Source organism: Gallinula chloropus, assembly GCF_964237585.1.
Source record: "Gallinula chloropus genome assembly, chromosome: 2".
Lineage (NCBI taxonomy): Eukaryota > Metazoa > Chordata > Aves > Gruiformes > Rallidae > Gallinula > Gallinula chloropus.
The window spans coordinates 62534691-62549007 of record NC_140086.1 but is presented as its reverse complement, the minus strand read 5'-3'; positions in this window follow the sequence as shown (position 1 = coordinate 62549007).

The following is a 14317-nucleotide window of genomic DNA, read 5'->3' as shown; positions in this document are numbered from 1 at the left end:
AACTCATAGAGATAAACCTTAAAGACCCTATTTTGGTATTCAATAGCTGTATCTTCCTTAGAAAGCTGTTTTTTCTCTGCCAACTCTACCCTGAAATTGAGATGGACACAGAGACTGAGGCCTCAGTTGCCCTGAATAAACAGGAATTACTCAAAAATGCAGAAACTACAGCAGATAGGAGAGGAAAAAAAAATCTGGGTCTGCATTCATTGAAAACTATGGAAGTTTTGCTCTCAATGCTAATACATATTTTACTGCTTTGATTGAAATATTTATTCTGTGCAGGCCCCTCAGGTCCAAGAACTGTTAATGTGACTCTGCAGGTCAATGCTGGGAGGGGTCCATAAGGACATACTGTAAACCTGAAACAAGCACAAGAATGTTTTGTAAATTCCCCAGCCTCGAAGCCCAGAGAGATGCAAAATCAAGCAGACACCCCAGGAGCAAGGGCAGGAAAAGTAAAAAAAAAACAAACCACATATAAAAAACCCCCATCAAACTCAACCCCAAAACTGTAAAGTGTGACTAGAAAGTTTCTTTCATCTTTCTAACACACATGTCAAAGACCCCTTTAAAAAAACAAGCTGAGTTTTATTTTAATATTTGAGACAATGGCCTAACTTGTTGTTCTTCTCCACCGTGGAAGAAGGGCGCTGCACTTAACTAATCACTAACACTGCACTTAACTAATCACTGTGGAGGAATCGATGACACAATTACCATTAGTGCAGTTATCTGATTGCGCCCTTTCACACAGCTAAAGGAAATCAAAGACCATCCACATACAGTAATGTGCTGCACCTTTTCTGCAGGATATTCTGGCATCGCATTAAGTGCTATTTCTAGAGACTGCCTGCAGCGAATTTAAATTCTGCTTGGGTTGAATAAAGGAAAGATAATGTTACATCAATCTCTCCGAGTCATCTGGGTCTTGTTTTGATCATATTTCAGGAATTTCACATGCTTCCCATACATGCTCTAAAGGGTATTTTTGTAACATGAAGTTCTCCTTTCTAAGGTCATTTATTTTAGCTTCAACACAGCCATGCTGATAAATGGGAGATGAAGGGGCATGAGAACTTACTTCCCCATTTAATCACAAACTGTAAGCAGTGAAATGTATTCCCCAAGTACTAAGAATAGTTTTGGGCCAAACCTTACATATGGAAACTCCTGTCACATTTAATTAGCAGAGTCAAGAGCCACAGGATTAATCCCTGAGGCCACCCCTATGTCCCCTTTTTATTTTTTGGTTAATCCTAAGAGTTGCCGAGGCTGAAGCACTCCTGTGTCCATACCGCAGCCCTTTTGGGGTAATCTTGGCAGACCTGGGATGTGGGATCTTCCCCCCAGCCCTTGCAGCTCCTGGGACATGGGGTCTTCCCCCCAGCCCTTGCAGCTCCCTCCCAGCTTGTTCACATCACACACAGACAGGACCCTAACCTTCTGGCCTGACGTGAATGGTGACGCTTGGCCTACATTTCGGTTTACCGCTACCCCTGGAAACAGAAAGGGAAGGGGAAAGGGAGCTCAGGCCTGAGCTCCCTGCACCAGCCACTGGCAGCTGAATGGAGCAATCAGCATTTGCACACTCAGGTTTCCCTGAGCACCTGCACAGATGTAGACTTCATTTAGTTGCACAGGTCAAAGTCCATCGGGATCGCCTCACTTAAAAACACCTTTGGTCTTGCTCATTCCCATGCTTTGCTCAGACTTACACAACACAGCTACAGAGAAGTGCCCTCTCATGGCCTCCATGCCCTGTCAAATCTCAGCCCAGCGTGGGATGTCCTAGAAGCCACCACGGAGCTGAGCCCACCGTGAAGGCTGCGGTGAGACTGGCCATGGCAGGACAAGCACACACAAGGCCATCTGCTTTTCTGACAAAGCAAAAGAAGCCACATGCTGGGGAGACCAACTGCAGGACATCGTATGATTGGGGGTGTCACAGAGAGTAAGTCTGAAAGATGTCCCCTTTAGAAAGGCAAAGGGAGAAGGACAGAAAGGTTGAAAACAGAGAAACTGTGCGGGGCTACTCATTAGTGTCAGTCATGGAGCCACCTTATCAGTTTGTTCTTAGCCTTCATGACCTTCATATGCCTACTGACTGGGCAGTTCTGGCAGTGCCTAGTGAGAACCAAGCTGTGCAGCCGGCACAGCTGCCATGAACTTTCTTGTTAGCCAGCTTCTGTGTCAACACTAGCTCTGGCAGGGATGGGGTGGGTTTGCTGACATATCTATCACCCCATCTTGGGATGCTACAGGATCAGTTTCCAGGTGCCCATATCCATACCTGGAGGAATATACTTCTTGGCAGTGCTCACTGATTGTTGGGCATAGAAGGAAACCAGAGCTAGAAGAAAGATGGTGGTGCAGTCAAGGGAAGAGCAGCACTGAACCACAGAATGTTAAGAGTTGGAAGGGACCTTGAAAGATCTCCTAGTCCAAACCCCCTGCCAGAACAGGAGGACCTAGACTAAATCACACAGAAGGACAGTACCTGTGGGTGATCTGCTCCAGAACAGAGCAGGAGGAAAAGCAGAAAGTGGCAAAGAGCAGTAAAGCATCACCACAAATGGGAGTGTGTAGCTCCGTGAGACCACACAAGCAGGAGTCAATGGAAGGTGATGCAGAAAGCACAAGGATGGAAAAGACCCGAGTGAGGATATGAGCAGAATACCTATGCACACAGTCTCAAAACATTTCCCCCCTCCCAAGAATGAAAAGAAAAGGTAAAAGAAATCTAATGTGTATGGTTAGGAATGAAATACCTCGATCTCAAAGGACCAAAATAGGAAAAATAAAGCATGTTTCAATTCTTGTTTGATCACCATTTCAGAAGACACCTGGAGCTGGCACTCTGGATGCATTTAGTTACATCTGTCCTATTAAGCAAGAGTGAATGACTTGCACAGCATGAAAATTGTGGCTGGCCCAAACACGGCACACTAGGAATGAGAGTCGGCTCTCCCAAAAGTGCATTGCTCACACTGAAGTGCCAAGCACATTGTAGGTGGGAAGACCCTCATTCGGGCGCAGGCAGAGAGCTTTGCCTTTGGTCTGAGCACACGTAAACTTGTGGGAGAGAGAAGGGACGGAAAATGACATGGCATTCAGTATGAATGACTAATTAGCTTTACTAGAAGTGCCATGATAATCATAAAGGGACACCTGGTTAGGTGTACAAAGAACTCAACGGGAATTGGGTGACTTTCACATTTTGGTATGCATCAGGAATAGCGTAGCCAGCAGGACCAGGGAGGTGATCATCCCCCTGTACCCAGCTATGGTGAGGCTGCACCTTGAATACTGTGTCCAGTTTTGGGGCCCTAATTACAAGAAAGACATTGAGGTCCTGGAGCATGTCCAGAGAAGGGCAGCAAAGCTGGTGAAGGGTCTGGAACACAAGTCTTATGAGGGGTGGCTGAGAGAACTGAGACTGTTTAGCCTGGAGAAGAGGAGGCTCAGGTGAGACCTTATTGCTCTGTACAACTACCTGAAAGAAAGTTGTGGTGAGCTGGGGGTCAGCCTTTTCTCACAGATAAGTAGTGATAGGGCAAGAGGGAATGGCTGCAAGTTGCACCAGGGGAGGTTCAGGTTAGAAATTAGGAGAAACTTCTTCTCAGAAAGAGGGGTCAGGCAGTGGAACGGGTTGCCCAGGGAGGTGGTGGAGTCACCATCCCTCGGGGTGTCTAAGGAAAGGTTGGATGAGGTACTTAGGGACACAGCTTAGGGAGTAATATGGATGTTAGGGGGACAGTTGGACTAGGTGATCTTGGAGGTCTTTTCCAACTTTAATGATACTGTGATTCTGTGTGATAATTACCAGTTCCTCTCTGTAGCCTGTGCCTCCAGCGAACCACATCTGCTGCCTGCATAAGCTCACCAGAACAGCAAGTGGTGTCTCCAGTGATGCTATCTGACTTCCAAAGTCCTACAGACCTTGTGAACTGATGTGACTGTTATATCCAAAAGTGATAATAAAACCTATTACATCTTAATGAAATAGTGGGTTACTGCATAAATATTTCATCCTATGTTCACAAAAATACTAAAAAAACCCCATTTGATGCACTCTGAGCTAAAGATTTTTTTGGTAGTGAACACGTTAAAAGGCTGCTGTGTTAATATCCTGAATTATGCTGAAAATACTCACCCTGATTATGCAGCAGTAGGCATGTGCAGTTGATTTGAAGGAGCTAAACTTTGCATCAAATTTCCCCTGGGTACTGTGTGAAACTGCACAATAAACGAGTGTTGCTGTAACTTAAACAGATACCGACTCTTTGGAGACGTGAAAATAAAAATGTTGTGGTGTTAAAATGTAGCCCTGACAGGTCTATTACACTCTTCACAAAGTCTGGTAGTTTTCCTCTACTAGTAGCTGCCTTAAAAATTAATGATGCATACTTGGAATGTTACCTCCTTACTGATGCGCAGCTCAGTAGGTTCAGACATGATTCCAGCTGGATGGGTTCCCTCTTGATGCATCGGGCAACCGGCTCAGCTTGCCAAAAAGCTTCCCTTTTGTGTACCTTTTTTTTTCCTACTTAATCCATAGAACCCTTCTGGGAGATCTTCAACCCAGTGTTCTCCTTGCCAGCTGCCAATAAGGCTGCATTAGATGTCCGTCTTGGGTTACAGATTCCATCTGATAGCATAAAAATAGGGTGGTTTTTTTTTTGGACTGAAGTTTTGAAAAAAAGCCCCACAAATATTTTAAGCAGAACTCCCCCTCAACCTACTTCTATAGCACCTTTTAAACTTTCCAGTAATATTTGAAAAGATCCAAGCAGATGAGAACTTTCCTCCACAAAGATGCATACAGCATTGAAAGCATTGAAACTCCCAACATGACTGTTACAATAAATTCCTGCTGGTTTATTATCACCAAATAGTAATGCAGAAAGTACCTACTTTTACGCTTTTTAAATTCAACTCATTTAAAATGAAGTAATCTCTGTAGTCACATGTCAAACATGCATTTTAAAGGAGTGTCTCTGTGATTTAACACAACTTCTTGCCCGCTCCCACCCAGTCAGCTCCCCACAGCCCAGCAAAAGCCTGGGAAAGTAGGTAAAATTGGTGTTCTGACCCAAAAGCTGGCAGATTTGGCTCTTCTGGGGGAGCGCAGGATGTGAGGGAGCACAGTTCAGCACCTCTCACCCAGCTGGGGCCACAGATTTCAGGAGGTACATCCATGCCAATAGCCGATGGATACGTGCTCACACACCCAGTATTCCCAGTACAGCAGAAATCCCCAAACTGATGTTTTTTTCCTTTACATCTGAACAGCAGTTTACACTACTTGAGCTCACGCTGCTAACATCAATTGATTCATCTCTAAATGAGAATTAATGAAGATGTATGCCTAACACCAAGCTGGGCTGGCTGGGTGCCCAGGTATTGGGAGCGATGTGTTTTCCATTACTGGAATGCATTTACTCTGACTGGTGTGCAGGATTCGGATTTTATTGTTATTCTTTCTAAATTAAAGAAAAATGCAGAGGCAGAATCTCCAATTAGTACTATAATACTGAAAAATAATAACCTGGGTTGGGCCAACAGGGCAGAGATTTTAGTGAGGGCATTTCTAAAGGGGCTGGGAGCTGCGATATGAAATGAGAAGAAATGAAATGCCTTCGTCAGCCTTCAAAGCCTCTGATATCCCAGGAAATGAAACCTTATGGAACTGAATCTTAGTTTAAATCTTTCTTGCCAGTTAACAAGAGTTTGAATTTACGCAAATTTCAGTTCCATACGGTGCTGATCACATGTGGTTGAAGATGCACTGCAAGCTGCAGAACATGACCTGCTTTACAGAAGGTCCGTTTTCTTTTTTTCCATGTTATTTTCTGTTGTCAGAATGGCAGAAAAAGAAATTAAGCTGATTTTCTGATCACTTTTTCTTTGAAAGACTGAAAGCTACACATTATCATTTTGAATTATGACTTGTCACCCTTCTTTCCCCTTTCCAGCAGAGGTGAAATTCTCTTTCAGCTACCTCATCTGCTTTGAAATATCCCAGAGCCGTGCGGCTCCGGTTGCAATAAAAATATTTCTACAGCGTAATGTAATAAAAAATAACGTAATATAAAAAGTTAAAGAGCTATCTGCATCTATTTTGGCTGTGCAGGCACAGGTGACTTTTGCACCACCCAGTGGAATAAGCCTTTTTATTTCTATTTGTATTCTGGAAAGAGTTCTGGCACCGAGCAGCCCGAGCCCACTTCCCTGGTGCTTCTCGCTGGTTGAAGGTGGCCAGCTGCTTTGCGAGACGAATACTTATTATCGCTAAAATCCGTGCTAAAATCATGCATAATTAAGGGAAATGCATTTTACTGGGCTGTGGAAGCTGAAAAAGTGTTTAATCCCCTGCTCCACGTTTCTTTACGTTAAGGTCCAACTTTGGGTTGTCTCCCCAGGTGACCACGTTGTCTCCCAGGCACACCTGCAGTGCGCAGAGCGACGCAATGGTCCCGGCACAGAGAGAAGAGTGGAAGTTTTACCTTCCCTACTAAATTGGCACCAGCCAAGATTTCAAATCCCAGCCCCACTGCCAGATGCTGGCACGCTCAGCCACCTGTGGTAGTCGCTTGTTTAACAGTCCTGAGTTAAACTCAGGTACCAATGGACACGGCAGGGTTAAATCCAGCTGAGCCTCGGCACCCAGTTCCCATTGGTGTAAGTGGAGTTTTGAGTTCATGGACAAGGGAATCAGGACGACAAAATGAAAGTCATCCCTTGCACATCACCCACTGGTACCTGGCAAGAGGGAATGACCAAACGCTGCTGCCCAATCTGAACTGTCCTTACCAGAACACCGTTTTTCATGTTAAAGGTATGCTGTGTGGTTTTTAAGCATCTGTAATGAAACGTAGCTATAGGTATGTATGTGCGCATGCACACACACATGCTCTAACACATACACATATACAGGTGTGCCAGAGGGACGGGATGCCATCCAGAGGGACCTGGACAGGCTGGAGAAGTGGGCCCAGGTGAATCTCATGAGGGTGAACAAAGCCAAGTGCAGGGCCCTGCACCTGGGCCGGTACAATCCTTGCTATGCATACAGGTTAGGAGATGACGTGCTGGAAAGCAGCCATGAGGAAAAGGGTTTGGGGGTATCCATGGGTGAGAAGCAGGACATGAGCCACCAATGTGCATCTGCAGCCCAAAAGGCCAACCGCATCCTGGGCTGCATCAAAAGAAGTGTGGCCAGCAGATGGAGAGAGGTGGTTGTGCCCTTCTACTCTGCTCTGGTGAGACCTCACCTGGAGTACAGTGTCCAGCTCTGGAGTCCCCAGTACAAGAAAGACATGGAGTTGTTGGAGTGGGTCCAGAGGAGGGACACAAATATGATCACAGGGCTGGAGCACCTCTCCAATGAAGACAGGCTGAGAGAGTTGGGTTTGGTCAGCTTAGAGAAGAGAAGGCTCCGAGGGGACCTTATAGCAGCCTTCCAGTGCTCGAAAGGTGCATATGACAAAGCTGAGGAAGAGCTGTTCACAAGGCCATGTAGCAATAGGGCAAGGGGTGATGTTTTTAAACTAGAAAAGGGTAGATTTAGGTTGGATATTAGGAAAATGTTGTTCAAGGTGAGGGTGGTAGGTTACTGGAACATTCCCCGGCGATGCAGTGGAGGCCCCATCCCTGTAGATATTCAAGGTCGGGCTTGATGGGGCTCTGAGCGACCTGATCTAGTGAAGGTGTCCCTGCTTACTGCAGGGGGAGTTGGACTAGATGACCTTTAAATGTCCCTTCCAATCCAATACGTTCTGTGATTCTATGACTCCGTGATTCTGTGTGTGCACACACATATATGTGCGTATACACACACATTGGGCTGCTCTCACACTGGAACAAAACTGTGTCTATTCCCAAAAGCGAATATTTGACCCCAGACAAGAAGATGAGGTTTATCAGCCTTCACTACTTTTGAACTTCTCTCACTGGAGCAAGCTTAAATCCCTTTCACAGATTGGGTTTAATAAGAAATTTATTATCACCATTTTGAGCAACACAAACATCATTGCAAGAAGCTCTGTGTCTTCCTGGTGGGACTGTAAGCTCTTCAAGAACAATTTTCACATATTTTCCAGAAAAATTAGACTGCTTTGTCCCAGATTCTAATGCTACCCTGGGGGGAAGTAAACTGTTCAGAGGTTGCATCAAGTTCCATGCAGATCCCAGGGAAAACATACTAGGTCATCCTGCAAATTTTTAGGTGAGAGGTTGAGCCACTGCTCTGTGCTGTTGTTGGGCCAGCAGAACTGCACAGCCTTGCAAAGAGACAGGACACCGTATTGTATTCAGGGCTGGAAGGAATTTCTTTCTCCAACTAGTACAAGCTACACCGCAGTTCTTCAGTTCATGGCTCTCTGTGGAGCTAGGGTGAGCGTGTTGATGCAAACAAGCATGCAAAGTCCTTAAATTGCTGTATTTTACTGAATTACTTCATGATATAGTGGCATCGCGCTTTCAGAGGTCTTAATCTATTTTTATACCAACCATTAAGCACAAGCTGGCGTGGCACCAGCACCAAAGGAACTAACCAACAAGTTTCCCTGCGGCTATAAGCACCTATGTAATAATTTGGAAGCCTCCAAGTTCGGATTCGACCGAGTGCTTGAGCATAGGCCAATATAAAGTATGTAAGAAATCCCTCCGGCTTAGCATCTGCGAAGATGAGGGAGGATAAGAACGCTGTTAGTTCGTGAGAGTATCTAAGAAATGATCACTCTCTGGACGTGAGTATTTCCTACATAAGGTGAACACACTGCGAATGCCTCGCTCGCCGAAGGCTCTCCGAGCCCTCTGGTATGGCGGCCAGAGAGAGCTTCACCAATGGAAATCTGAATCGACTCAGATGTTGAATGAGACGATTCGAAAACTGGTGAGAAAAGCCATAAACTGCTGCAACCCCCCAGCAGGCGCCAAGGGCAGGTGGTGTCCTCTGCCAGCCGACCCTTCAGCATGGCCAAATCCCCTGAGGCAGCCACAGCACTAATCCTTCCTCCCCATCAGCAGCGTTTCCACCACCGCTCCCGCACCCGGCGTCTTCCCGCTGGCTTATCAACACCTTGCTGCGGGACTCGGAGGAGTCGGCGGGCGGGGTAGAATAACAGGGCCCTCCCCCAAGCGGCACAGACCAGGAAGGCTTTGGCAATTCAGCATGAACGAGGAACTCATTAGTTTATTTTAATTGGAAGACACTGGATCTGCAGCACTCACATTTCTGTTACCAGCACGAACCAATGCACACACGTTAAGACCCAGCAATGCAGCGTGACCTCCGTTACACCGCCAGGCCACCGCCGGCCACCGGCAGCACTTGGAAAGCAACAGTGGGAAAGAGATCAGAGCAACGCACAGGAGGAAGGCAACCGCTCTGCAGGCTTGTTCAGAGTGTGGAACTAGAAGAATGTCAGTGACACACAGGCAAAATCTAGGAAGGAACAACAAATCCATGGCACCTGCAAACCCGCTTTGTGTGCCCATCTCCAGGCACAATGTAAATAAGCTTTTACTTCTTGCTGAGCGCATTGCTCTGGTTTTTGTAGTGTACCTGTTGTTCTGTATTTTTTGTATTATGCATGAGAAAATTACATTTTCCTCGAGGTGCCCACTGCCTTTTAAGCCCTGGCACCATGAAATTAGAGCTATGGCACCATGAAATTAGAGCTATGGCAATGCTATTTGAGGGGAAAAAAAACCCCAAACCCAAACCAACCCAAAAGCTGTCACTGCAGTAGGGCAAAATCTTTGAATAATTAGGTGAATACAGACACAGCTACAGCAATATAAACCCAAAAAGGTTCTCATGAAGTGCATAAAGTTCCAGTGTACCAATTCCTTTAGAAAAATATAAATTTGCAAATGTATATCCAAAGCAAGGCTCAAACTATAGCTGTGTGCTGTCTGAGTAAAGGAACTAGTGTTGTGGCATTTGAGTTGCATTTTCCAGGTAGGACAATAACATTCACTTAAAACCCAGCAACTATGGGGCAACAATTGTGCATGTGTGTGTGTGTGTGTGTGTGCGTGTGTGTGTGTGTGTTCATATTTGTAACTGCACTTTCAGGTAGGTCATTGAAGATGATACACTTATTCTGACAAAATTACTCACAGGGCAACAAATTGGGCATGAATTACTGAAGAATGGCGTCATCAGTTAGACTTAAAGAAATCTTTTACACAGCAGCTTCATTTCTGAAAATGGGAATTCATTAAAAGTTCTATGGATAATTACAGAATCTGGAATCAAATTCAGCCTTTGGGAAAAATGTCCTGTTTACTTCCTAACCATCTGACTCCACAAGAAGTTATTTGGGAATGTTTTGCTGATGAAACAAAAAGACTCAGACATCGTAGCAAGGGATTAAACATAATTATATCATAAAAAGACAGACTTGAAACTTCAAAATAACTTGGAAGAGTGATTAAGTGTGTAAGCAAGTACTAGGACAGACACAGTGTGATTCAGAACTAAGCAATTTGCTAAACATTTTAATTCGTTTGAGGCTTATTAACCCAAACTGCCTGGAGAAGTTGCTGATAGGTGGATTCACTTGACTGCATGTATTCAACCCCCAGGTTTTCAACCAGAAACAGGTACCAATGGTCTGAAACCAACAGAGCTCAGAGATCCTCAAGTATGTTAATATCATCTTGGGGACCTGCATGGAGGAAAACACAGAAAAGGTTTAGAGCACAAAAGGAACCCAAAGACACCTCAGAAGCGTAGCCTTAATATGCAAACAGAAGGTGCTGCATTTCCACATTTGTATTCACATTCTGTTTGCAAAGTTTAGGGCTTTGAAGTTGAATGTTTGCATTTCTAGGCAGAAGAAGAAAGAATTCTCTCCTTGATAAATTCACGGTACTATGCACAGCTTTAACCTTCCTCTCAGGTGTGGGGTTTGAAATTTAAGCTCCTCAAAGTTAGACAGTCAGTTGTGGAGCTGGAAGAAGGAACTGCCATTGCATGAGTCTGTTCACTCCTCAACCAGCTGAGATCAGGCAGCCAAACCACATCCTCAGCACTACACAAAAGTAAGAGGCCGAAGCTTAAGAAACCATTCTTTAGCATTGTTAAATGGTCACCCATGCAGGAAATTAGATTATCCCTAAACTGGAACAATCCTGCAGCAATGAAAAATGCACTAGTGTTACGATAGCATCTATTTTTTGGACTATATCTCAAGTATTTAGGTCCCAAAAACCTATTAATGTACGCAGCCCAAAGGTTATTTCTGATACTAGATTTGATTAGGAAATTAAATTTTCCCCCACGATAAAAAAGTTCCTTTTTCATTGAAAGACGAAACATTTTCAGAACCTTTTTGCAATGAAAACCCAAGTATTTCCATCACATACCATTTCCATGCCAATATTTTCAAATTTAAGTTAAAACTGTTTCATTGTAAAACCAGATTAAGCTATTATATTTATAATGTATCTTAAAAGGTATTATTTCAGCCTAATATTTCACATGAAGAAAACACCTGGAAGACGGGTTTGTTGCCATTCGTGCACCATAACCTTCTAACTAGAAGAGAAATTGCTGGCTTGGGGCAATTGGCCTTTTAGAAGAAACATTCCGATATTTCTCTAGCCCTTCTATACAAAACTGCTGAGAATTTTTACTTAATTCCAGCTGTGCAGATGCCCTCCCTTCACCTTGTGTTCATACAATATCCTTACAGTAATGGCAGCGATTTTTTTCATGGAAAATACCACTGTTTTTACCACCTGTGACGAATCTGTGGGTTCTCACTTGCTAAAGGAAATGTGGTGACTAAAAGCAAAGGTCAGTATCACATGACAACACAGGAGCAGAGAAACAGGAAGAGTTCTGCAGAGCAGTGGAAAAGGTAGTGTTGCTATTTCAAATGTTTGTTCTAGCAGCAGTGTTCGGAATCACAGGTTCACAGATTACCCTGAAGGGACCCATAAGGATCATCAAGTCCAACTCCTGGCTCCACACAGGGCCAGCCAAGTCACAGCATGGGACTGAGTGTAATGATGCAAATCATTCTTTTGTATTTTTTTTTTTGGTACTTGTATAAACTCTCCATTGTAAGTTCTGCTCTTTTCATTGGTCTTAGAAGCCAAATTTCCCTTTCGCAGTGGTTTCTGAGCTTGAAAACTGACAGGATGACTTAACAAAAGGCAAAGCTTCAGAATTTTATTTGATAGCAAATACAAAATAGCTCAAAAAGGTTCTATAAACCTCTTCTGGAAACTGATCATGCAGGTCTGTATTTAAGCTATAAGAAGGCATCCTGAATAACTATTCAAGTCTGACTCTTGGGATGGTTTTGAGCTCCAGCTTTAGACCAGGGATGTTTACCTGTACATTGGTGTTAGATGTCTAAACTCCTATTAAAATCAATGGAAATCTAGTAGACATACCCAACAGACCCTGCAGTGTTCACTCAGCAGCTGATATCCTGCCCCATGAGCAGGGCACCTCAGCATCCTCAGAGGTTTCACTGACCCAATCTGCGCAGCCTTGAAAAAGAACCATGTACCCAGAGTAGTCCTGATCCCTAAATATGGGGTATCACAAACTCATGCTTAATATCTAAGCTACTCCTTTCATGCCAAAGAAAACTTCAAGTCCTTCCCAGAGAGTGAGGGGAGCTGTCTACATATGGGTAAAACCAGAATTAATGAGAATGATTTAGTTCAGGATCAAATGTACAACTCCTTCAAATGTAAATACTTTCCTCAGGTGGCTTCATGTCCTTGGTGTTATTAGCATAGCCAGTATTTTCACCAGCAGTACAAAGAAGAAAGTTAGAATTGTGCTTTGATTTCCTGGACAAGTTAAGAGGCTGAGCAACTTGGCATGTTAGTCATAAAAACTGACCCTTTCTGCAAGGCAACTGTAAAAAAAATATTTTTATTGTCTTGAATTATAGATCCAAGTCCTTCCTGTTGACTACATCATGGAATTCCATTCCAGGGCCTTCTCACCCATAAATCTTGCTACACAGTAAATGTGAAAATTTACAAGTAATTCTCAAGTGTGCAAATGAAAACAGGCACTCTGAATACATGTGTAACAGTACTTAATGAAGAAATTCAAAGAAATGTTTTTCAGAATCAAAATTGTGGGTACTGATACACCAGCACAAGTTATTTTAGCACTAGTTTTCTTTTTAGCTTGTCAACGCATCCCAATGGGATTCTTAGAAATCATATGTTAAACCCTTTTATGGAGGGCACTGTTTCTTCTCCAAGGTTTAAACATTGCCTACCATAATCAATTTCATCCTGTGCCATCTAACCCATAAATTGAAAAAAAAAATCAGACTTTTTTATTTAAGTAAGAGAAATAGTTCTGACCATTCTCAAAGACCCCATTTCTGTTCAGCAGTCCTCAGTGAAAGTCACAGGCTTTGGACCTACAGATATCATAGAATCACAGAATCATAGAATCATATGGGTTGGAAGGGACCTTGAGAGATCATCGGGTCCAACCCCCCTGCCAAAGCAGCTCCCTAGGACAGATCACACAGATAGGCGTCCAGACGGGTCTTGAATATCTCCAGAGAAGGAGACTCTACAACCCCCCTGGGCAGCCTGTGCCAGGGCTCTGTCACCCTCACTGTGAAAAAGTTCTTCCACATGTTGGTGTGGAACTTCCTGTGCTCCCAACTTGCAGCCATTGCCCCTTGTCCTGTCCCCACAGACCACTGAAAAGAGGCTGGCCATTTCCCCCTGTATCCCATACTTCAGATATTTATAAACATTAATAAGGTCCCCCCTTAGTCTTTTCTCTAGGCTGAACAGTCCCAGCTCACTCAGCCTTTCCTCATACAGGAGATGCTGAGATATCCAGGCTGAGCTGCTGAAACAGATCACCTCTGAAGAAGGACCATGCCTGAACCGCCTGGATTGAACCAGGAGAGATGAAATGCCAGACCTGGGTACAGGACATGCTGAACTCTGGGGTGTCAAGGCCCTGAATGGGAAGCTTCCATGGATACAACAGACTTGCTTTATGGCAAGCAGACAGCTAGTATATTTGTTGACTGGAGGAAATTTAACCACACATTATCATGCACATTATGGTGCTGTGGTGTCTGTGTGAGTATCTTGCTTATATTGATATTTTCTTTTGAATAAATATACTTTTATGTCTTAGATGGTTTAACTGTATAGGCTACTCCTTCCTCCATGTTTCAATACTGATAATTTGCAATAGGCATTAGGTCAATAAAATTGGTGGGTTTCTTATGATATATATATATCTCCTTAATATGCAAAGGAATAGTCAAAGGAAAAAGCTTGTTCTGTCCTG